General features: G+C 42.6%; 1 protein-coding gene across 5 annotated transcripts in view; it reads right to left on the bottom strand.

Moving 5' to 3' along the window:
- ptprfa (protein tyrosine phosphatase receptor type Fa) overlaps positions 1–25822 on the bottom strand; it is a 424230-nt gene that overhangs the window by 223813 nt on the left and 174595 nt on the right. The window lies entirely within an intron of this gene.

The raw sequence follows: 25822 nt of genomic DNA on the forward strand, positions 1-25822 counted from the left end.
ACAAAAGGGATAAAACGTACACGGCTACTACTGCAACTACTATTATTAGTCCTGCAGCGACACCACTATCACTGATATTAACACTAATAGGATAATATTACTGCTGCTATTATGACCACCACTGTGTATTATGAGGCAAAAAGTTTGAAAGAAAAGCAACACACCGCAGAAATGTGAGGGTTTGCAGAAAAAAAACGCTGGGCAGAAAAACAGTGAGACAACAAACCGGATGAAAAAGCTGTCAGATGGAGCAGAGGATCGAACAAAAACACAAAATACAGAGCGTGCACAGCTTAATACTTTGAAAATTCTGACAGTTTAAAGGTATATGCAATATGTATGACGTTGGAGGCATATGAGAGGACAGTGCACGTTGTCTGTTGGCTCGTATAAAAGCAGAGTTTATGCAGTGCTGTGCAAAAAACGGCCAATAAAAAACAACAAAGTGAAATAAATGAAACCCAAGAAATGAGACGCTGGTCCGTCCGTCCACCTCTTCACTCCAAGGCCATATATCTTGGACACTATCGGCTGGATGACCATGAAATTGGGTGAGCACCTTCATGCTGTGCACATGATCAACCTGGCTGATTTTGGTGACCTCGTGACCTTCCCTCTGGCCCCACCTTCAGGCGCAACTTTGCCACACACAGCATCCCGAAATCTGTCGTCACAGTCATGCTCCTCAGAGGGTGAACCCTGTCAGCGCCACCTTCAGGTCAAAACAACCAAACCCCCACAGGTGTTTTTTGAGATAACAGGTCAAAGACAAATGCAAGAAAGAATAAAAACATCACAAGTATAAAACCTGAGCGAGGTATCGTCTGACAGCCACGTTCTTTTAATTTACACTCTGGGTTCTGGGCTGATGGTTGTTTTTTTTCATTCTGTGTTATTGTATTGAGTTTTGTGTGTGTGTGTGTGTGTGTGTGCGTGTAACTGTCTGCAGGAATTGCCTTTGCAGAGACACGTTTCTTGCCAAATGGGAGACGGCATCCAGTTTTTTAAGGGGGTTTAACTCGGAATGTTGTGTTTTTTCACCAGAGACGTTAAAAAAAATACAGCATTAATGGATCTCTAGACTCTGGACCGAGAAAGCATGAGACAGACAGAGCGAGACTGACAGAGAGAGAGAGAGAGAGAGAGAGAGAGGGAGAGAGAGAAACAGAGAGAGAGAGAGAGAGAAAACCATAAAAAGTGAGAGACACAGTGAGACAGAGGGGAAGAGAAGGGCAGGAATACGTTTGTCTGACTGTTTTTCTCCCACAGCTGGCTGATAAACTATTAAGAAATTAAATCAATAATAAATTATTATCTAACACATTATTTGATCTCGCGCGTCCCCATCAATCAAACAGTGGGCAGATCACCTGTTCATGGACTTTGACTTTCTCTTTTCTCCACATCACTGTCAACTACACACTTCTTCTTCTTCTTCTTCTTCTTCTTCTTCTTCTTCTTCTTCTTCTCCTATTTACTCTGAAAAAGCCCACATATCTAAGGCTGATGATACACAGGCAATGTTTTAGGGCAAATATGGGTCCAAATTTGCAATTTATCTATGTATTTTCCTTGTCATTAGTCATATTATTACTACTCCAATTATTAGTATTACTCAGTCGCACTGTAGTCAGACCTATAATTATGATTATTACTATTCTTGCTATGATTGTTCTTACTATTATTATTATTATTATTATCAGCAGTGGGATTATTATTGCTATTAGTCTAATTATGATTATCACTGTTGTTGCAACCACTATTAGTGTTATTACTATTATCACCACTGGTGTTACTATACAGCGCCATCGCTCTGTGTCCTCTCTCTCTCTCTCTCTCTCTCCCTCTCAACCCTTTTCCTCACCGCTGTCGCCCCTGTGCTGCTCTTGGGTCAGATTTTGCTCCGTGCATTTGGCCGATATCTGCTGGGTTTCTGCAGAGCGCCTTGAGATGACTTCTGTTATGATTTGATGCTATACAAATAAAATTGAATTGAAGTGAATGAATATGAGCGACTGCAAAGTGGGCAAAGAGGGCAACATGGACAACACGGACTCATAAATTTGACAGTAAGGAAATGGATGACACTGATTAAATTCAAAAATAAACTTTAAAAATAATCATTTCAGTACCGGCAGCGGCAAGCATCATTCAGCCCTGCTTTGCCTTCGTCACGCCACCTCATCTGGTCTCTGCACACTGCTGGAAACGTTCAGCTGAGGACACCTGAGGTCACCTGAGCAGCTTCCTTGTCTCTGATTGGTGAAAGCTGAAAGCCTGCCAGCGACACCCGCCCTCTGATCAAGCTCAGCAAGATCCGATTTCCAAATTTTGCCCTAAACGTGCCCTTAAACCTGCCTGTGGTGTGAGCAGCTGTAAGCGTGTGACCTCCTGTGCACCAGCAGACGTACAAAACCTTCATCATCATCATCATTATTGTGTTACATCAACCAGACAGATGCATCAACAACAACATCAACAACAACAAGAAAAAAAAGAGTGCTACTTTAAAGCTGTGTCAGTTTTTCCAACACTGACGTCTCAAAAATGGTAACAAGAGATTGCTGTTTGAAAAGCTGGAAGTACAACACTTAGAAATCTTACAAGGTGATGTCAGCGAGCTGCACACAGCGCACACTCCTGTTTACCGACCTGACAAGCCTGTGATCACTTCATATCAAATGATACCACAGAGACGCTGAAGGGAAAAACATCTAACCTCGGCGAGTTCAGCTTTCTCTCTCTCTTTCTCTCTCTCTCTTCCTCTCTCTCTCTCGCTGCTGTTTTGGATTTCACTCCCAACTTTTGATTCATCACTTCCTGCACGGACAAGATTTCTCACCGACGTAGAAAACCGACACCAGAGGTTTGTTTTGGGCAACAGGATGAATCGACGCCGTCTCCACACTGCAAAAACGCAAAATCTTACCAAGATTATTTGTCTTATTTCAAGTCAAAAATGTCTTATTCCTAGTCAAAATATCTCATTACACTTAAAATAAGACATGATCACCTTGGAAGTAAATTGTTTTTAGACAATTTTCACTTGTTTCAAGTGAAAATTCACTTGAAACAAGTGACAATTTGCTTGTTTCATTGGCAAAATTTACCAGTGGAAAAAGTGAAAATTCACTTGAAATAAGTGAAAATGAGCTAGAAACAAGAAACAAATGTTGCCAATGAAACAAGCAAATTTTCACTTGAAACAAGAGACAATTGTCTAAAAACAAGTTACTTCTGAGGTGATCATGTCTTATTTTAAGTGTAATGAGATATTTTGACTAGGAATAAGACATTTTAACTTGAAATAAGACAAATAATCTTGGTAAGATTTTGAGTTTTTGCAGTGCAGTAGCTTGGAGGATTGGACGCTATTTATTTTCGTATTAAAGTTTCACACTGCGCCGCTTTAAATGAGGGGAAAAGAGGACGCGGTCCGGGGGAGATTACTGCCGTGAACTAATGAACTTTGTCAACTCTGCCACCTAATACCGCTCTCCTTCACCCGCCCCTCCCCTGCCTGTCCTGCTGGCCGACCCAGCGCGCCCTCTTCTTGGAGAGCGGAGCTGCTGAGAGCTGCACGGCTTGGCTCTGGTATGCGGGCGTGGCGGCGGGCCCATCACTGCCAGGTAGATAAAGCTCCCTGCTGTCTCCCTTCTTGATGAAACACTGATAAACGAGAGCTGGCAAAGGCCTTGAAATGTGTGCCAAGACCTCCTGATGCAGGAAGTACCAGGCACCTCCTGACCCGCTCCGCTTGTTTTTCTCTCTCTGCAGCATCATCATCATCATCATCGGACCTTTTAATATTTATGCCTGAGCCTGACAGGATCCCGAACGGATGCGATGGGACGTGGTTCGGGTCTTGCTGCATTTATTTTCGCTTAATTGCTTGGACTTGAGGTCAAAAATATTATTAGCAATCTAATATTAAATCTAAATTAATTTCCAGGCCCACGTCAAGCCGCCGCCGCCGCCGCCGCCGCTGCTGTCCCGGCTGAGAGCTGCTCCGACTTCACATTCGTGTCAAAACTTATTGATTCACATGCGAGGACTTCTTCTTCTTCATCACCACGTCTTTGCATTGACGCTCCGAATCAAACCAAGCATGAATTTCTCACTTAAAGATCACGTGTTTTTTGGCCGGGGTCTGATTTCCAGCGCTGATAGTAGTATAATTGAGCGTACGTAAATTAGCAAATTGGCCTTTGGTCAGATTTGGCCACACACAGAGGAATCCCCCTCGGGCCTGGACTCAAGTGTTTCAGGTTGCTCTGCCGCTCACTGGCTCTCTCGCTATCTCCCCTTTATGTAGCGCTGATAATGAGAGCTGCTCAGGGAGTCCACATGCACACCGAGATGTCTTGTTATACAGTAAGTGGCAGGAATCCTCCAGCCCTCTTTAATTCCTCACTCTGTAACACCGGCTTGGTTAGAGAGATAACTCACACATCAGAAATTCAGTCCATTATTTTTTTTTTTCACTGTTAAACTTTCCACATTTGTCTCCTGGCTATCTTTGCGAAAAAGGGGCTTGTTAGTTCAAGTGTTCCCACATTCAATCCAAAAAGATTCCCCCCGAAGCCATAACCCAATGAGCTCGCTGGCTGCCAGCGACGCCCATTGGTTTCCAATTAGGAATGCTAACAACACCACAGTAGCTTGCCGCCGTCAGCTCGACTGGAGCAGCATCGCCACGACTCCCACATGCTAACAACTGCACAGGGAAGTGCAGAGGTATCCCTTTAATGACCTGAGAGCGCGCTGACCTCTGTGGACCGGGCCGTGTGAGAACGAGACTCCGGGTGGATTTAAGAGCTGCCCTGTATAAAGTTTCATAATATATTGTCAGTGTGTGAACATGGGGCCCCGGTGTATTATGCACTCCCATTTATGTAATCCCATCTGTAACACAATAGCCTGCACTTACGCAGGAAAACAAAAGGACAAGGTGAGGGAAAGCCTAAAAAACACTGCATGGGACTCCGCGGCGTTTATCCGTGGCATTCAGCGCTGTCTGCAGATCGTCTGAAGGGGTTTCCACGCAGAGAGAGAGAGAGAGAGAGAGAGAGAGAGAGAGAGGGGAGAGCCGTGGCTGGAGAGTTAACTACAGGGCGAGAGGCTGAAATCTAATAATGAGCACAGACAAACAAGTCAGGTAATACGATGATGGGCTTAAAGATGGAAGCACGGAGGCGATGTTTGACAAAGAGAATCAGATCAAGATAAAAGTCTCCTCATCCTTGCTTTAAGCCTAGACGTGCAGGAGCTCTCTCTCACACACACACACTAACACACATGTAAACAGTGGATGCATTAAAACGGGCTCACACACACTGCAGAGGCCTGGAGAATACAGTCTAAGCTATGCAAAAAAAAAAAAAAAAAAAAAAATTGGTTAAAAAAAAAACAAAGACAAGAAAACAATATTTATGATTTTTAAAAAATTATATATGTAAACTTAAATTACAAGAAAATTACAGAAACTTCCATAAATTACTCTAAATTTGTTAAAAACAGAAAATCACCAAAATAAAATAAAATAAAATAAAAATAAAATAAAATGAAGTGTTGAGGTGTTTCACAAGACCTTTCAAAATAAAATGTCACTCATGATGTACTCGTTGGTTTTCAAAGTGAGAACATTTACGTTTTACTTTGTGAATAGAGGAAAATGAGTGACACACGTGACAAAAACATATTGTTGGTTGTGGTATACTGTAAAATAATTTAACCCACAGCCTACAAGTCAATTCTAAGAAATATTAAACTAAGAAATTCAAACAGACTGTTGATTCAGATACTGTTGTGGTTAACATGAAATACATTTGACTGAATGTTACTTAACCTGAGATGCAGATTATTATAATTTATACAGTCAAGAGTGGAAATAACTAATTGGATGTTATCTGCTCAATGTAACTGAGTAGCTTTTTGTATTCTTTGTATTTTTTTTTTTTTTTTCGTGTTTTTCCAGTTTCCATGTACCTGAGTGTGATTTTGGTGACGTGTTGAAATTCACTGGGTCCCATTCATTCTGCAGAACAGATTTAGCATCAGAAAGTGACAAACTGTCTTTCCACTCCCAGTGAAGAGTCAGTCAGCAGGGAAGAAGACAAACCTGCTGTCACTTTGTTTGTCACCTTTATTTTGTCATTTCTCATTTTTCCACTTCAGAGAATATTTTGAACTCTTTCCTCTTGTCTCTTTTAGGATTTTTCTTCTCTCTCTACATTTTAAATGAGCTACTTCATTTCATCTAAGCATTTTTTTTTTTTTTTTACACAAACAATTACTGCTTAAGTAAAATTTTAGCAAAGTATACAATACTTCTTTTAGTCGGACATTTTAGCAGTCATTCCACGTCTGCACATAGAATACATTCATACAATATTACTGAGGAGAGCGGGATGGAAACACCCGATGAAATGAGGGAAAATGGATAATTGGGAAGCCGTAATTTTGGTCAGTCGGTGTAGCATCGCCACGCTAATGGCAAAGAGTAACTGCAAAAATAAGTCTTACTTCCGCTCTGCAGGCCAGAATCCATTATCTCATAAAAGCCAATATCAGGCCCATATATCAGCGTCACTCTGACATGCACACACTGCATTTGAGTTCCCTCACAACATGCGTGCACACACATGCACATCATTTAGTGAGGAGACCTTGTTTTCCGGTCACTTGCATGCACCGACCTCAGCACAGATCATTTGCCTCAGCGCGCTCATGCAAAGCCGGAAGCAGCCGGTGCATGGGAATGTGCGCGGCGGGCTCCCGTCTTGCGGCCGCCCGGTCACGTTCTCCCAGGAAACAGGTGTGTGAGACCAGCACACCCACGCCCTGAGCGCTCCGGCGGGGGGCCGGGGTCGGGTCGGGTCAGGGGCCCCAACCCTGGGCCCTCCAACAGCCAGTGCTCCGGGGTCAGAGGTCACTTCCACCGCCCCGTCCTGTCATTACGATGCTGCTCCAGTACCTGTCACCTCCGCCTCCGCCTGGGAAATCGCAGACCTTTTCCACTGTTCTGCTCCACTGAAGAGTAATTCAGACGCCGGGATTTCCGCCTTTCTTTTACACTGTTTTAACCCCCCCATGCGTGCGCCCTGACAGGTGGCTTGGAGACTGATTCCCCGGGGCTCTAATGGTTAACACATCTGTCTGCAAAAACGCCTGATGAATTCCAATGTACAGCACATTAACACCCTGCTGCTGTGACACGCTTCCGCCTTCTTGACGCCTTGTGATTTAACCACAGCAGCAAAGACCTCAAGGGGGGGTGGGGGTGGGGGGGGGATTCAGCCAAACCAGTCCTCCTCTCCTCCTGTCCTGTTCATAAATTGTTCATACTTCTGTTTAAATTGTTCATTGTTCATATTTCTATTTTTTTATATTCCTTGTTTATAGTGTTTATAGTGTTTATATTGCTTACTGCTATCTATCATCTGCGTATACTGTATATTTCTTCTAAATTTGCACATTGACCCACATCTATGCACATTTTATACACCTATGCACACGGTTTTTTGCACATTGCTCATTGCACACTGTTAGATCTCTAGTGTGCTGTACTAAGATCTTATTCTTGATTTTTTCTTTATTTAATCTGTAATCTGTGGATACTGCTGAAAAACTGCTTATTTCCTTCGGGATGAATAAAGTATCTATCTATCTATCTATCTATCTATCTAGATGGGCAAACATCATGGTATATACATAAGATATACCAAAGAACAAGAAAGAGAGCTATGTGAGTGTTTTCCTTTGCGGACTGAGGTGCTCTTGCATGAATTTGGGCGTGTCCGTCTGCAGCAGATCCCAAAAACCACACACACGCACTGCACATTAGTCTCGGAAGCGGAGAGAGCACCTGAATACATTTACTCAGGTGTTGTATTTCAGTCCACTTGTGAGCTGCTGACACTTTGAGTCTTTCCGTTTAATGAGCCTCCGCCACGTTTCGCGGGGAAATCTTGGACTTCTTCCTGCTCGCTCCGCATTTATCTGTCGAATGGAGTGACTAGTGACTTTGCAGAGGAGGCTTTTCCATGCAAAACGTCAGATGTGCTGCACCGCTGGAGTGTAAAGCGGCCTACAGGATGTGGAGCGGCTAGAGCTGCAACATTAAAATAATAATTTTAATAGGTTAACGCATCAATAATTTAACTCTCTGAGGGAACCATTCTTCACAGTGACTACCTTTGCTTCTCATGCTTGTCATCTCTGCTACGACTAAACACACTTCAAATCCTTCTTTTGCTTTAATACAGGACTTTTAATGCAGTATTTTTCCATTATGCTCTCGCTACTTTTGCTCAAGTAAAGGATTTGAGGACTTTTCCCCCACCTCTGCAATCCACACCTGAATAACATATCCAGGATAACTATCAGGAAACCACACTCACACAAGCTGACAAAATCCGCAGCATACAGGAGAAGTTACAACCAGCTGTATTATTTAGTTTCCTCCTTGTCAGGACAGCGGCGTATCTAGGCCACTGTAGACAGAATATGATTTTTACATGCGCCAAATCAAAAAGAAAACAGTGGGATATGCTGATTTGTTTAAGGCATGGCGGTGTGCAGGGATGTACAACAGCTCCAGAGTTCGGCGCAAACTCGAGCTGATGTGTGACAGCGCTGCGAGTAACAGAAACATCAAAACACTCGGCTGCTCCTGTACATTTCCTTCTCCGGCGCTGATTATTCCACCCCAGTGTCATTTGCCTAATGTTCACATTTGGCTGCGGGCCAGAGAATTATAAATATGTTTACAGCTTGACAGGTTGTCCACTGGTTATGTGTTGCAGTCGAGTCTCCCGAGGCGGCGGAGTGCAGCTCCACTGTGGGATGTCTGCGAATTTAACGGCCTCTCCGCTCTCTTTACTGCTTTGTTCCTCGGCATCGACAGTCACCGTAATGACTGGTGTGATTGCTTGTGTTCTGCAGGCCGCACAGGGAGGCCTGTGATTATCACTGGTGAAGGTCAAAATCACTGAAAATAGGATAAAGCTGCAAAATATTGGGAGAGGCTAATTCCTCTGCTCACGTATTCCCACTACATAATGTTATACAGCAGGAAACGCCATTAGAGTGTGTGTGTGTGTGTGTGTGTGTGTGCGGCTGGGAAGTGTGAGAGTACGTTGCTGCAGGTGAGCATGGAGCTCACTGCCAGCTCACGGAGCTCATGTCCTTCTTCACATCCACTTTTCCTGCATGTGACATTAATGATTTCAGTTGTTGTTTTTTTTTGGTATCTCTGCTTCATTAGACAGGTGCAGTGGAGCGAGACGGGGGTGGCAGGGCAGAGGGGAGGGGCTACAGAGTGCAGGTCGGGACGCATGTTTCTGTCCGAACGCAACCCGAGACGGGAGCATGGTGACCGAGCCTGACCCGAACCCGACAGGCACGGTGGTTTTTGTGTCCGGACCCGACCCGAGCTCCAGATTTTGCTTGTCCTCCATCGCTACGTTACATTTACTGCCTGAAAAAGCCTACGTGCTGCCTTCAGTGTCGTCACGTAAACGCCAGTACTGCACAGGAAGCTGCCCAGAACAGACAGCAGGTCCGTCATTTTTCACTAAAATAACACCAACATGACCAAACCCCAACATAATTTCAACATTTTGTCCGATCCCGCCCCGACCCCTCGGGTCCCGACGGGCTCGGGTCGGGTCTCCACTGCTCAGTGTGTGGGACGGGCTCTACCTTACAGAGCCTCTGAAAATAATTCTCCTCACCAAGTCTCTTATCAACCATTTCAGTATCACTACATAATAACCATCATTAATAACTGGTAAACTGATGGTTAATTAGACTAAAAAAATAGTTATTTTCAGTTAACAAACAATGAAATGACAATTAATAATGTTTAGTTTCTATATAATAAGCTATTTATTAAGAGTTTATTACTGCAAATATTATAACATTTTATATACTATTACTTATTCAAAAATGATTATGAATTGATTTTAAAACCTTTAAATAACTGTTTGTAAAACATATACAAACATTACATAGATAGATGGACCAGATATTCTATAACACTTTGTTAATGGTTAATGATTGGTTTATAGTCTATAAGCAAATACTGCTTATAGACTATGGCTATTATGGCTATTATTATAAAGCTGCAACTGATGTGGTAAATAGTTAATAAATACCATCAAGTGCATCTTTAAATATTATTTGGATACTATTACAAAGTTTTGGGATATTTTTAATTAATAATTTGAATCTTTAAATTTCTAATGGTCTGTGTTGGCTTGAACTCTGGAGGCACCACAATATTCATTAAATAATTATTATTACAGGCATTAGTGGCACCTTTATAATAGCCATCCAAACACTGCTTATAGACAGTCAATGAACTAATTATCACCCATTAACAAAGTGTTACATAATAGGTTTATTCATCAATTGGTAATCATTTACAAATGCTTAATATAGTGCGTAAAATGTTATAATATGTGCATCAATAAACTGTTAATTTCATTATTTGTTAACTGTGAATTAACTATTAACTAAAGTTTAAATGACAATCAATTTAACATTTATTCTAAAGTTATTATTAATTTTAAAATGTCATGAAAAACAGGAAAAACTCCTCAGTAACTCCTGAGGCTGTTCAGGCTGACGAGCCGACACACTCCGACAACAACTTCACTTCACTTTCTAAATGACAGGTTAGAGTGTTTGTGCTACAACTGTGTGTGTGTGTGTGTGTGTGTGTGTGTGTGTGTGCAGATGAAGCATTGACAGGATGTCACCTTCCTCCATCACAGGGACTGTTGATGTTCTGGCAAAGCAGAGTAAACTTGTTTAACACAAACACACTCTGCGGCTGTGTGGCTGTGTGGCGTTCCCACCGGTGGCGTGCCGGTCTCTGCACGCCCGCCTTATCTCCTCCAACGCCACCAACCCCCTCGCCTCCATGTTCTTACACTAATCTGTTTACCTAAGACCACTAGGCAGGACCACCCCTGGAAAATGTGCTTCAACACTCCAGGAAAAAAAAAAAAAAAAAAACTTCTTTGTTGAACACAGTCCCGTCTGAGAGAAGTCTCTGCGTCGTATTTACAGGGATACAGCCGCCGCGCTGGTTAAAACACACATTATAAACAGAATACGCTACAGTGTGGTGCTTATTATCACTCAACTTAATACAACTCTAAAATGTCAGCATGGAGCCTGCTAACACTCAACATGATGATGCAATACCACTTCAGGATTTTCACTGGATCGTTCTCTTATGGGAACCCAAAATAACTAAACTGCAAGGAAAAGAAAAGAAATGAAATATATTTATATGCTGAATTATATACTTCTATAAACATGTATTTAAGGCTGGACCAAGTCTGACAGTCTCTGCTGCCCAGTGCCACATTGAAATTATTCTAAAATATATATATATTATTATTATTATATATACTGCACATATTCTGCGCTAAAGATATTTTACAGACATATTTTATCATACATGTGGTCTATGTGAAGGTTTAAAGGTGAGATTTATAGATATTCTATAGATATATTTTAGTGTAGTTTATTTTTTATTGCTTTTATAGGGTATGCGAAGGTTTTTTCTTATGTTGCTGTTGTTATCTGTTGTGTTTATTTTCCTAAAGATGCATATTTCTCTCCTGGGTATATATTTTGTGTGGCCTATGATTGTTCCTTGCAAGAAAAAGAGAGGCAGCGTGGAGCCTTTTATCACTCAACATGGTGTTTGCTGAGGTGTTAGCGTGAAGAGGTCGCAGGGATCGACCAGGACACATGCAGGATGTCGGGGTCTACATGATCTGATTGGCTAGATTTCACCATGATTGATTTCAACAAGCTCTTTATCCCCCTTTTACCCAGTATAATTGTCTTTACACAGTAGTAGGAGGACCGTAGGAACCACAGCAATAAACTTTACTTGTGGATGACTTTTGTGTGACATTGCTTTAAAACTAAAGGATGTTTCAGCAGCAGAAATATGTTTCTGTTATTGTTTATTGTGTCGACGTTTGCTGGTTAAGCTGCTTGACTTGAACCCAAACTGTGTGTTAGGGATGGGCGTATCAATTCTGTGGTATCGATATATCGATACTCACATGCTACTCATTTGGTATCAATTTCCTTAAACAAATATCGATACTAACAAATAAGAGTTGGGGGTGCATGCATAACCTTCAGCTGTTTTAGATAGCTTCCTTCACTGACTATGTGCCGAGACACCCCTGTGCCTGGTGGCGTATTGAGCTGGCCCGTGTCACGTGACGGCCCGACAGCACAGCCAGCAAGAGTGGCTCGAATGCGAGAGCCGGAGGAACACACAGAAAATAATCACAGATCGGTCTTTTTTTCATTTTTTGACAAGAAAAGTGCAAGAAAACAACAATAACAGTGAAAATGTGCAAATTTTTGTTCATATTTAATTAATTAATTTATTTTAATTTTAATTTTATTATGTATTGACCATAATAAATATGGTATAAATGGTCTGTATTTTGTCTTAAATGTAATAATATTTTGAATGAAAAAAATTGCCAATAAGAAATTATCAATTGCGGTATCAGCATTGGTATCGATGAAAATGCAAGAAAAAGTATCGGTATCGTATCGAATCGTAAAAGTGTGGTATTGCCCATCCCTACTGTGTGTAACTGTTCTCATCACAGATCGAGCGCCGGGTCAGGCGTGGCTTCTCTCCTGCTTTTCTCCTTGGTCAGGAAGTGGGTCAGAGTTGGGTTATTTTAACCTGAATTTATCCCCCCGCCCCTCCCCGGTGTGACATCTCTGCACACAAATCAAACGCACGTCAAATCCATCAGTCTCCTCTGTGTAATGCTGTGTTTAAAGACGGTTTATCTCTCACACTTGAGGGGGCAATCTCCACCAAAACCTCGGTGTATTCCTTTAAGGAGCCCGTGAGCACCTGTTGTGGTCGGGCGGTGTACAAATAAACGGAGCTAAACTAAGTGCACAGTGGCCTAGAAATGCTGTGGCAGATTAGTCCCTTGCCTCTGGACCCAGCTGGGCCTCAAGTCTGCTGGAGCTGTTTTTAATTTTTCTGCCTCCGAGCCTTCCTACTGTCTCAGCACGGAAAGCAAAGGGACCACCCACCTGCCTTTTATACCGTAATCCAATTAGAACAAGTGTTAAATGTAATCCATTACATGAACTGTAATAAAGAGTCACTATTTGCAAAAAAAAAAAAAAAATCACCACATATTGTTTTATGCCTCCAGGAACCTGGCAGGTAGCAGTTTACATCCACATCTGTTCACACTCAAATGATATTTGTAGTGAAGGAATTTAATAAAAGGTATTAAGTGTATTTTTTTTGAATGGAAGTTATCATCATATCGCCGTTTCCACTGAGAGTCATGCTGTCTTCACTCAGATCTTCGTCTCATGGTGCCACAATGATCACCTGAAGCTCAATATCAGCGAAACCAAAGAGCTCGTGGTGGAGCAGGAGGCCCCCTCTGAAGTCAAAATGTGTTTTAGGAGGTCACGACAACGTTGAACTTTGACCTCTGAGCACCAAAATCGAATGAGTTCATCCTTGACTCCGAGCGGATATTTATGCCAAATATGAAGAAAATCCCTCAAGGCATTTCCAGAGGTTTTGACTTCATGATCGAGGGTCGGACATGAGGTCACGGTGACCTTGACCTCTGACCTTCGACCTCCAAAATCGAATCAGTTCATCTTTGAGTCCAAGCGAACGTCGGTGCCAAATCTGAAGAAAAGACGAGTCCTGGACCGCTTGGTGGAAATGTCGGAGGCAACACTTGCAGGAAAAAGGAGATTGTGACATTACAGGGAGCGGCGTAATCTAATTTGATAAGAGATGTAAATGAGCCTAACGATGTTTAAATTACAGTCTGTAAATCCTGATGCATCGCTGAGTGCGTAATCTATGGCTTTTTCAATGGCAAGGTAATCCTAATTATCAGTAATTACATTAGCAGTGATAGATGAATTACATTTTGAGAGTAACTCCCCCGGTGACGCCGTCTCATTTTTCACTCTCTGAGGCATGATGCAACAGTCCCTGCAGGTCGAAGGCTCGCTTTCATAAACTCGCCGGGGTTGTGCGGCGGCGGCGGCGACTATGAAGCACCTCTGATCATTCATCTTTCATAACGCGTCATTTATCACCGCTAATGCAGCTTAGTCCTCTACTGCCAGCTCGGTTTCTCCTTGCCTCTTTCTCCCCTCTCTCTCTCTCTCTCTGTGTGCTGTGAACCGTCACGGTGTCGCCCGGCCTTTGGAGAGCTTTAGCTGGTTAAATTGCAGGCAACAGGGAACAGCAACCAATCACACGGCAACCAGCAGGAGAAAAGATGTTGGAAATGCCACAAAAAGACAAAAAAAAAAAAAAAGGAACTATTTTAGAAGCCAGTTTGGACCCCAGGGCACTTTTGCAATTTAGCAAAAGTGTCCTTGAGCAAAATACTTAACCTCCACCTCCGCCAGCAGCACCGGATGAACTGGCTTACCCCGCCGTTCAGCGAGAAGGAACAAAAAAAAATGTCCCCTTTGGACGAGTAATCACCCGAAAATCAATCAAAATCAGCCCGTAATGCGAAAACGAGGCTCGAAATATGCAGCATGTTGATGTTTCCGTTTAGTAGTCAAAGTCAGCTCGAGTTGGGGGGCAGACTAGAAGATGATTTGCAACATGTTTACCCATTCTGAAAATCAGAGGAGGGACAGATTGAATCTGAAATCACCCTGATGGACTCGCTGGATGACCTGAGCTGCCCCCATCCTTTCAGCCATGCCTCATATTTATGAGCTGATGCCTTGACGGGGCCTGAGCCGTGTGGGGATTACAGATTCAATCCAACACTGACGGCCGGCAGCAGCCAGTGGGAGGCCAGTTTACAGTCAGAAAGTGTTGCACATAAGTTATATTAATAATAAAAAATTTGATGATAATGCAGGGATAATCAAGTTTAAAGCTGCAGTGGTATCGCTTTTTCTGATTTCTGCTAAACAGAGCTTCATCTAAATTCTCTTATTGTGTTTTGTTTGTGTTTTTTCTTCTTGTTTTTCTGGTGCATTTCCATGCAGAGCACATTAGTGTGCACATTAGCACATATTGATTCACGCTGGATCGTGTGTGTTCCTGTGAGATTAGCGGGCCCGATGTCAGCGGCGTATCTGGAGTCGGCAGGACGCTCTCAGCTGGATTGTTAAGTGTGTGATACACCGTCCTCGCCTTATCTTCTCGTCAGAGCTGATTTACAACTGAGAGAGGGAGTGAAAAAAAAACAAAACAAAAAAAACAAACCTGTGATGTGAGTGATGCAACGCATTTTCAAAATGGGTTCGGATTTTAAAAGTCGAGAGTGTCTCCAGCCTAGAGGGAGCTGCCTGAGACTTAAACATGGAGGGGAAGCATGACCTCAAACAGGCTCAGAGTCGGGATGGATGAAGGACGGATGAGAATTAGTCGGCCCATCGGGGCTCTCGTCGAGCACAGCTTACACGCCAGGATTTCTTTGTGCTTTTAGCAATAAAGAGTTACAGCTGCTCGGGATTGTGCCGGCAAAAATGCAAAACAGGATGTCTGGACGATCCCAAAACGCATGATTTGGATGAGATCAGCGAACAGGGGCGGAGCGTGCGCCCCGCTGGCCGGTTCCCTGCTTTGCCACGCCTGCCCGCGTGCACCGATGCAGACAGTAACAGTGGTTTTGGATTTGTGCTTTGCCTTATGTGTCAGGTATGGCGGAACAAGCTCCAACATCAAAGCACGCTCTCATCAATAATACAGACTTATTGTTATTACACTCATCAGGAGAACTTTTCCTTTCAAGGGGAGGGGTGGGGACTTCAAGTCTGGGTGATTCTGATGACTGTTCCCCGTAATTAACTTTGTAAAGTTTGTTATTCTGCATCCACACAAAGATCTGTGACAGCTTGTGTCTAATGTGGTGACTCACTCACCCGTTATCTAAGACGCGACTGCCAAAAACCAACTTCAAAATCTGACAAGCGGATTCTGTTCGCTCCCCCACAAAGGTCCAGATTTAATTTTTTTTTTTTTTTTTTTTTGTGAATGTGAAGTGAATTTTCCTCTCCCTGGAGCTGGACACATGAAATGAAGAAATAACAGCAGCAGCTCGTGGCTTCATTTCACCGCACTCGGGCACAGACGGAGGAGAGGCTGCTGGGTTTCGGTTCAGTAAACGCAGCAGAGACGGCTCGCCCCACCAAAAAAAAAAAAAAAAAAATCCCAATATAACTGCTCACTCAGATCCTGGTGTCGCTGTGTCACCCCGTACGATCGACTACAGCTCAGTCACATCCATAAGCCAGGCATACAATTAGATAACTACAGCGGTAAGTCGTGGAGGGGGCGGTGGGCGAGCTTCAGCGGGGGTCAGTAATCATGAAAGGATGCAGGTTGAGCTATTAGCTGAACAAAGTGTGCACGATTTTATGTTCCAGCGAGACCGTCTACAATAAATCGCTTTCCTTTTCCTTTTTACGAGTAGGAAACATCCCTCTCTCCTCTCAGCTGCAGCGAAGCGAGGCGGCCGGTTTTTGCTCAGGTGTGCGTGGGGTGGACCGAATCGGCCCGGCGGTACGGGACAGGGCAGGACGTCCAGCAGCAGCAGCGTCCAGCGTGACTGTCAGCACAGGACGGCGTGGAGTCCAGTCTGCTCTGTCAGAGGCCCGGGTCGCTCCTCCTGCACGCCTCAGACCCTAAATCTGTCCTGAGTCACCGTTGGTGCAGCATGTGTGTGTGTGTGTGTGTGTGTGTGTGTGTGTGTGTGTCAGGGTGAGGAGAGAGAGAGAGAGAGCCTCTTCCTGTTGTAGGTGCACCACAGATGACAAGAGTCTCATAATTTAACGCTGCAATATGTGAGATTTCTTGGCCACATTACAATACCAGTAAAATCAGACGCATTAAACATTATTCTCATTCCAGCATCGCCTCGTTGGCCCGACACTGGCTGTTCGACAAATTATTTTATTATTATTATTATTATTATTATTATTATTATTATTATCATTATTATTATCTATTCATTTATAATTTTGTAATTTTTATTGCTTGTTTTATTTTATTTTTTATGTATTTATTTGCTTAATTATTTGATCATATATTTATTTTATTTTATTTCTGAATTTTTTTTTTTCTTTACAAATTTTCCATAAGCTCCTGGGTCATATGTTGTAATGAAAACTTAAAATAAATATGGTCCTTCTGATCTATCTCAAATTATAATTTATATATACATATACATACATATATACATACATACATACATACATATATTTATTTATTTATTTATTTTTTGAAAACTACAAACAGCACCCCACGTGTTAAAACATTTACATTTTTGATGACAGTGACACACTGAATAACTCCAGATTGTTAGCAGATCGTCAAAAGAAAACTGTGAGGTAGTGCAACATGAAGTCACATTTTAGATCTAGATTAGAAATATCAGATATTTCCAGGAGGTAAAAGTAATAGTTCATTTCATTTGGACTTTAGCTCTCTCTTAAGCCGTGCTGACATGTTTTGGCTGTGCATGGTGCGTCTCAAGTCTTTGAGTCACTTTAGCAAATTTGCCTTTGTCTAGCGCGTTCACTTTATTCCACATTTGGCACTGACTCAACCTGGGAGACAGCGAGGCACATACAAACAGAGGCACACAAAAATATTTAAATTTGCACCAAATTATCCCTCCATAGTGCTGCGAGATGAATGCAGCTGCATCCTGACAGCCATGATGTTAGCGAACGTTAGCAGCCGGCAGCTTGGAAGACAAACAGAGAGCCAGGACGGTGATGTTTTGGAAGAACAGAGAAAGAAAAAAGAAAAAAAGAATAAAGCACAAAAAAAAAAAAAAAAAAATACTGCTTAAAAGCCACTGCTGTTGATCCGGTGCCTATCAGTGCAACCAGCAGTAGCACTCGGGGCCATAACAAGCAGGAAGGTTGTTTGGAGTGATGCGCTCTCGCGTATGGAAGTGTCACGATCAGCCGAGAGAGAAAAGTATATGATGTTTTCTGAGGACACACACCCACGCGTGAGGAGTGCCTCTCATCTCTCCTGCATTGTGCTGCCTTCAAGTCCCGCTGTCTTCACTATCTCCCTCCCTCATCCCCTTAAGCTCTTTCTGTCTGTTCACTTCATGACTAATGCTTCACTCTCATTACCCAGAGTCCTGCTGTCTACTCTGCCTCATCTTCCTCTCCTCTTCCTCTCTCTCTCTCTCTCTCTTTCCTCCTGCCCACTCCGTTACTGCCTTTGCTGTTTTGTATTTCTATCCCGCTCTCTTTAGCACTGGCTCACTGTCTAAAACTCTCTCAGCTTGTCTGCACACACACACACACACACACTCACTCACACACACACACACACACACTCACATACTCTTAGGCTTCTGACTTTATAAGGACCTTAATTTGACTCCCCAAACCCTAACCCTGTCCTTAAAGCAGCTGTAGGCACGTTTGGTGAATTTGGAAATTTGCTGAACGGCGACAGACACCCCCCCCCCTCCCTCGCTGATGAACGTGACCACAAGCCCCTCCCACCCAAATCCTCACAACTGCAAGAGGCGTGCACGCAAGATGACCGGTAAAGTGGGGTGCAATAAACTGGGGTTGTCCCGGTAGCTCAGCTGGTAGAGCGCGTACCTCTCATCACGGCGGAGTCCTCAATGTCTCTCTAAAAAGCGGAAATGCCCCAAAAAAATCCGATAAACTGAACCGAAATATAAAAAAGTTGGTTTTACCGGTGCAAGCATTTTGTCCGGCCCCGACCAGCGGAGCAAAACGTTGAAGCCGACCCGTCCGCCGTCTCAGAAAGTTCTGCTGCGGCCCGAGTGCTGCTGGCCGGAGCCTCGATAAACCCTGACATGTACAGGTCTGATGGCAGCTGCTCAATAACCGCAGCTGCCGCCCCTCAGATGAACACGGTTAGATGGAAAATCTAAATTTAACTGTATCACTCGAATCCATTCAAACTCGAGCAACTTCTTTCACCAACTTACACTCTTAAGACAGAGTTTATCCAAAGTGCATTAAAACTTAAACTAAAGGAAACCCGAGGCTGAAAATCTGACCCTACCCATCAAAATTTCTGTCCCATACGAACCCGACAGGATCGAGCTGTTCCTGCCATCAAAAGCTTTGATATATACTAGAAATTTCACCACATATGATCAGTAACGGCGTTACTTTTATCAGTAACGAGTAACCAAAGAAATTACTGTTTCCCCCGTTACAACGCCGTTACCGTTACTGACAATAAAATGCGCCGTTACTAGCCGTTACTTACTACTAATAATTATTATTATTTTATTATCCTATTCAAAAAAATGTGCGTCTTGTGGAGAAAAAGCGGTGTGTCAATTTTCAAACCGGTCGGACTTTGCAGTTTTTCGTAACTTATCAACATGCATGGAGAATGAGCACAAATTACAGAAGCACATGTGTTCCCCGACGGCAGAGTGGATAGTATCTCCACCTGCCATACAGAAGACCGGGGGTTCAATTCCCCACCTGAACAAGCTGGCATCACTACTTTAAACTATAATGAATTACTTTTTCAAAGTAACGTGCCCAACACTGACAATGATAGATGAAATTTGACAGCAATGTCCACACTGCAACAGCAACGCAAAAATATGTGCATTAATAAGAGGATTTAAGAAAAGAAAAAAGTAATCATAGTAATTGAATTACTCTTCTGCAGCAGTAATTGAGTAGTAATCAAAATTACTTTTTTACAGAAGTAATTAGTAATTGTAACTTATTAGTTTTGTGAGTAACTGGTCCCAACACTGCATATGATAACTGTGTGCAAACATATCCTAAACTAAACCCAAAACCTAAGTCTTAATCCTAAATTAACCTTAAAGCATAACCCTCGTCTATATCTTTACCCTTAACTCTTCTCACATGAGCACACACGAGACTTCATGAGGACTTTTGTTTTGAAATTACTTTTTGAAAACAGAGGAGGCCACAAAAAAAAAAAAAAAAAAAAAAAAAAAAAAAAAAAAAAAAGAAACGGTGACTGGCACGTAGAAGACAGAGGAGAAAACGAGCTCTACTCGTCTCGCCTCTTCAGATGTTTTGGGGCGCTGCCAGCTACAAACTGAGATACTATCAAAACAAAACGCGGGGCGAACGCTCACATTCTTCTTACTGTTGTATTTTATTTTGGCAACAGTCCACCGAAAAACACCGAACTGGAACGCAGACGGAACTCATCAGAGAATAAAACGATTAGCTTCCCGAAGGCACTGACAGTTTTTTTTTTTGTTTTGTTTTTTTTTTATAGATAGAAAGGAGTCATTTGTACTTGTGAAAGACTGATGTGGACACCCGTATGTCTGAGGAGGACTGATAGATGGTTTTGAAGACTAATACTGATACCGGTGCTTTGATTAAAGCTTTAGATCCTAATCTTGCAATTCGACCTTCCTTGTGACCCTGAAACTATGTCAAATTAAGTTTTCAGGGTTTCTCCCGGGGACTTTTCCTCTCGTCAGGGTGGAAAAGCAGCATTTGGGCCGTCACAGGACACTGAAACTCTCCAGACTGATGAAACTCTACTGTAGGCAGCATATGCTAAAGGCAAGGTGAAGCAGGTTGCGCTGGAAATTTGACAGACTGTCACGCTGTAAGAGCAACAAAGGCAGGAGCCTGACACTGACTGGCCGCGATCCAGTTTTTAATAAAGATCAGTGTCAGTTCATATCGGCGCAGGCTGTCGCGCCGCAGATGTGATTAAAAAGATTAACGTTAAATTGATGTATCAAGCTGGTGATGTATGGCACTGATAGTGTCTTTTTATTATATCACATGTACATTTTAACAAGTCCTCCGAGCCACACAGCCACAGAGGCGGTTTGTTCCTCCACTCTGATACGACCCACAGGAGTCAGCGCCCCCTACAGGCGGCAGGAAATATGCCACAGGACATGGTGTATATCGAAACGGTCGCAGGTTTGTTGAGTTTAGGCATCAAACATACTTGGTTAACCCTCCTGTTATAACATCTTTTATGTTTGACCCCAGCAGTTTAAACCTCCACAAAATTATTATAATTACATTTGTTATCAAAGTTTATGTGTCAGGTACTTTATGTTTCTTTGTTGACGACCTAAATAGCCCTTTAAATAAAACATAACTCCCACACGTCCACTTATACATCCAGTATTCCTATTACACCACTATGGAAAAATATTCAAATCACCATAAAATCTCACTGATTGACCTAAAATTGGAAAGAAGTATTAATTTTTGGTGTTTTAATGGCTTTATATTATTTCTAAGTACAGATTTTAGTTATTTATAACCGATGTGTTACAAAGTGTGTACAGGACATTGAAAACAAATCATCATGTGAATTTCATGTTTACCCGGTAGTACCCATTAAATTTGGAAAACTCATTAAATATCAAACAAAAAAAAATACGTTAATCATTTATTTAGAGACGTTAAACACTGAATGGGGTCAAATTGACCCCAAATATAATCAGAGAGTTAAGGTTAGAGGGCCTCTGTTGTCATGTTGTATATTTGAAATACACATTTTTTTTTTTTTTTTTTTTTAAATGAGAGTGGTTTCAGGAGGTTGAACACCTTTATCCTTCCATCCGTTCCTCCAGTGATATGCTGCCTGCAGAACGCCACTGCTCAAGCCCCTGGAGGGTTTTACGCAGTTCTCCATCACATTTATTTTGTATTTTTTTAAATAAAGTTTCTTATATGTTTAATAAACAAACTATCACAGTGATCTGTGCACCGCTGACGGTAGAGGAAGATCCACCACAAATTAACGTCTCCTAAAACCACTCTCCTCCTTTTTTTTAAGGTTTGTTTTTTCACTTTGATGGAGCCAGACTAACGACTCCCATAGACTTCAAGTCTTTATGCTAAGCTAACATGAGATGCTACCCATAGGTACTGAACCACTGGACGTACAGAGGTGAAAATTGGACATCTTGTCTCAGTCTGGGTAAGTCAGAAAAGGGGATTTTACCCAAAATGTTGAAGCATTCCTTTAAGAAAATTTTAATGAGTATGGATTTCAGGGAAGATTTTTACCATCCCATGATGCTTGAAATGCTTTTTCAGGAGCTTTTCCACCTTGATGACCATTAAATACTGCGGGTGAGTATTTATAATTTCTAGAATTGCAGAGCAAAAAAAACAAAAATTGAAAATATTGGCTACCACCAGCTGCATCTAGAAATTGTATTATTGTCCCAGAAAGACCTGTATTGATCGAACTCGAGTGCAGCGAGTCCTGTGTGTTTTCCGAGGCCGGTTAATCAAATATTAGTCTCTTAACAGCAGCCATCAGCCTGGCTCGTCACTTTGCTTTAACGAGACCCTGAGTGGCTTCAGACAGAGAGAGTCGTGTTGTTTGGTGCAGGAGGCCCGGACGCCCCGGGCTGTGTTTACAGCTGTCAATATCTACATCTCACAGTCATTTTAATGGATTCCTGGGTGAATCAGAAAAGGCTGCCAGAGACACAGTCCCTTTTTTGTGTGTGTGAGTGAGACTGTTTGTCTATAAATTAGAGTGTCGATTAAATAATTATGTTTGGGCTCCGTCTTCCCGTTGGCAGGGACAGGGCTTAGAGACACACCTACAGGAGGTTCACAGCCAAAATCAATTTCAGCACATTCATGCTCTGTAAACACAATCAGACAGAGATATCGAGCTCCATCTGGGACTCAAACATCCAGCGAGCAAACCACACGCTGTCGCCTTGTTCCGTCAAATAGGGAGCTTAAGTTAATGGCATGTCTGGTGCGGCGCCGTCACCGCAGCAAAATGTGGACTTTGCTCGCAATATAATACTTTTTCAGCAGAAGTGGTGAACGGCCGTTGCAGCAAAATACAAGAGAAATCACACACACACACACACAAAGGTAGCCTATAATCAGATGAAATTACTCTTAGGGCTGTATTTTCATGAATGAAGGTGCAAGCACAGGCAGCGCTCCACACCGGCTCCGAGAGCTGCCGGTTTCATGACCAGAGGCGCTGGCACGGTTCAAAAAAGACGAGTTTTAAGGAGAGGGAATCAGTATCGGTAAATGTGAAAGGCGCTGGTATCAGTCACAGCCAATCACATTAGCTCCTCTCATTCCCTTTTAAAAAAAAAAAAAAACACAGCAGCCTCCCAAAATAAGCAGCCCTGCCAGCGCCGCTTTTACAGCCGCTTCAAAAATGAAGATCGCCTCATCAAAGTAATGTAATTTATTACATGTCATGACTTTTCTGATTACTTTTCGAAAGATCATTTTAATCAGATGAGGCTGAACGCATTAATTATTAAAAGCTGTAAATCTTTTATTACAAGTTTTTCAGTGTGACAAGAGCGAAGACTGCAATGTTTTGAATTCCAGAGGAAGGGGGGGGTATCTAATTACATTCCCTCATGTTGCTGTAACTGAGTAGCTTTTCTGTGTATATTGTATATATGTTATATATAGGTTGTTGTATATTGTATATAGGTTGTAGATTGTATATAGGAATTTTATATATTTTTTATTTTATTTTATTTTATTTTATTTTTATTTTTTTAACTATTTTATTCTATCTATTTTTACTTGCACAGTGCCAGAGTTGTTGCAATTACATTTCACTGCTGCTGTACCTGTACATTCATGCATGTGACGAATAAATCTTGAACTTGAACTTGAACTTGTGTACTTGTACTTTTGGGAGTATTTTTTCAAGTCAGTAATTAAATCCATGCTTAAATTTTGTCCTTCACTACATTTTCAATCAGATCCATCACAGAGAACAAACGACCAATGACAGCCGGTGGAACCTTTCACAATAAAAGCCCAGTCAGCAAAGATGAGAAGAGTGAACCTGCTTTTACTTTGTTGGTTTTACTTTTTGTCATTTTCCAAATTTCACAATAAAAGCTGCACCATGAGAAAAACTGCAGCGAGGACCATTTAGACTCAACTGCCATAAATGCGGAATAAGTGTGGTGAAAAAAAGGGAAAAATACCAGAACCATATAGACTCAACCATCATATGATGTATTTATTCCACATGTGTCAGTTGAGTCTACAGGGTCCTCACTTCAGTTGAGTGTAATGTCCCTTTAAAAGCATGTAGTGTGCAGCGTGTTCTCTCCTCCTTTTCTAACTGCATGGAAAAGATCCCAGCTAACACAGTTACTGTTTGGAAAAAGGAGCTCAGTCACTTTTACTGCCAGGACATTTGACATGAGACACTTTGGACTTTTACTGCAGGACATTTTTACTGCACTACTTCTACTTCTACTGCAGTCACATACCAGCAGAGGAACAGTACTTCTACTTCTACTGCAGTCACATACCAGCAGAGGAACAGTACTTCTACTACTACTGCAGTTTCATACCAGCAGAGGAACAGTACTTCTACTTCTACTGCAGTCACATACCAGCAGAGGAACAGTACTTCTACTTCTACTGCAGTCACATACCAGCAGAGGAACAGTACTTCTACTTCTACTGCAGTCACATACCAGCAGAGGAACAGTACTTCTACTTCTACTGCAGTCACATACCAGCAGAGGAACAGTACTTCTACTTCTACTGCAGTCACATACCAGCAGAGGAACAGTACTTCTACTTGTACTGCAGTCAGATACCAGCAGAGTAATGGTACTAATACTGGAGTAGTGGTTTGTGGTACTCTCTCCAGCACTGTTGATTTCAAAGCACAAACAGAGATTTAGCCTCTCTCGGTTTGTATTTACCCTTCTTACTCTCCGTGTGTGTGCGTGTGTGTGTGTGTGTGTGTGTGTGTGTGTGTGTGTGTGTGTGCGTGGGTTTGTGCCGGGAGCTCCGGTTTCCTCCCACAGTCCACAGACACGCAGGTCAGGTGAATCGGAGGTGCTGCATTGCCCCGGGTGTGAATACGAGTGTGTGTGTGTGTCTGTCTGTGTGTGTGTCTGCACGGGGCGTTTCCCCCGCCCTCGGCCTGACGAGCGCTGGGACCGACTCCAGCCCCCCCCCTGCAACTCTAATAAGGACACGCCGTTTGAAAAGGAATGAATGAATGAATAAATTAAAGCATTTTTTCGATTATCCTGAGAGAACTGCGGAAAATGGAGTTTTCTTGTCCCGCCGCCATCAAATTAAACCCGAATTGAACCCAAACAATTACAGCCACATCAAGTTGTTTGTCGCAGTCACGGGCCCTTTTTTCTCTATTTGCAATTAAAACGCGCTGCGCTTCGGGCCGTACTTTTGAGAAAGTCGCTGCAGACGACACATGCAGTTGTTAAAAGATTTTTTTGGTGGGAACAGGCGGTCTTGAGGGAGTTCAGCGAGGCGGAGTGGAGAGAGGACGTTCAGATGGAGCTGGGTGAATGACTGTGTCCAATGTGTCTCCAGGAGGCTGCCATCTGTGCTCCTGTACTCCTGATGGCTTGCGCTGTATAAACTTGAAAGCTGTATAAAAACAGCCTGCCGGGTTACAGTCAAGCCGCCCGGCGATGCACGAAGGCACAGAAGTTGGTGCACTTTTCTCGGAGTTTAATGTGTTTGCAGGTTTCCCTTGTGGTTTCTGCATAATGAGAAGCTACACCACGTTTTTTTTTTTTTTTTTTTTTTTTTTTTGGGACCATGTTCAGATGATGTCATCGCACCGGTTTTGGGCATGGCCATTAACTGCAGGGCTGTTTTGGGGCTGTTATGTGGTATCATCATGTTTAATTGGCATGTAGTGGGTGAATTTGAGTCATTCCTGTGGCTGAATTTGGGAGTAATTTCATTTCTGGGAATACTTGGATGCTATTCCGGCTGATGCAGCTTTCCCGTGTAAATG

This window comes from Myripristis murdjan, chromosome 4, assembly GCF_902150065.1.
Source record: "Myripristis murdjan chromosome 4, fMyrMur1.1, whole genome shotgun sequence".
In the NCBI taxonomy this organism is placed as follows: Eukaryota; Metazoa; Chordata; class Actinopteri; order Holocentriformes; family Holocentridae; genus Myripristis; species Myripristis murdjan.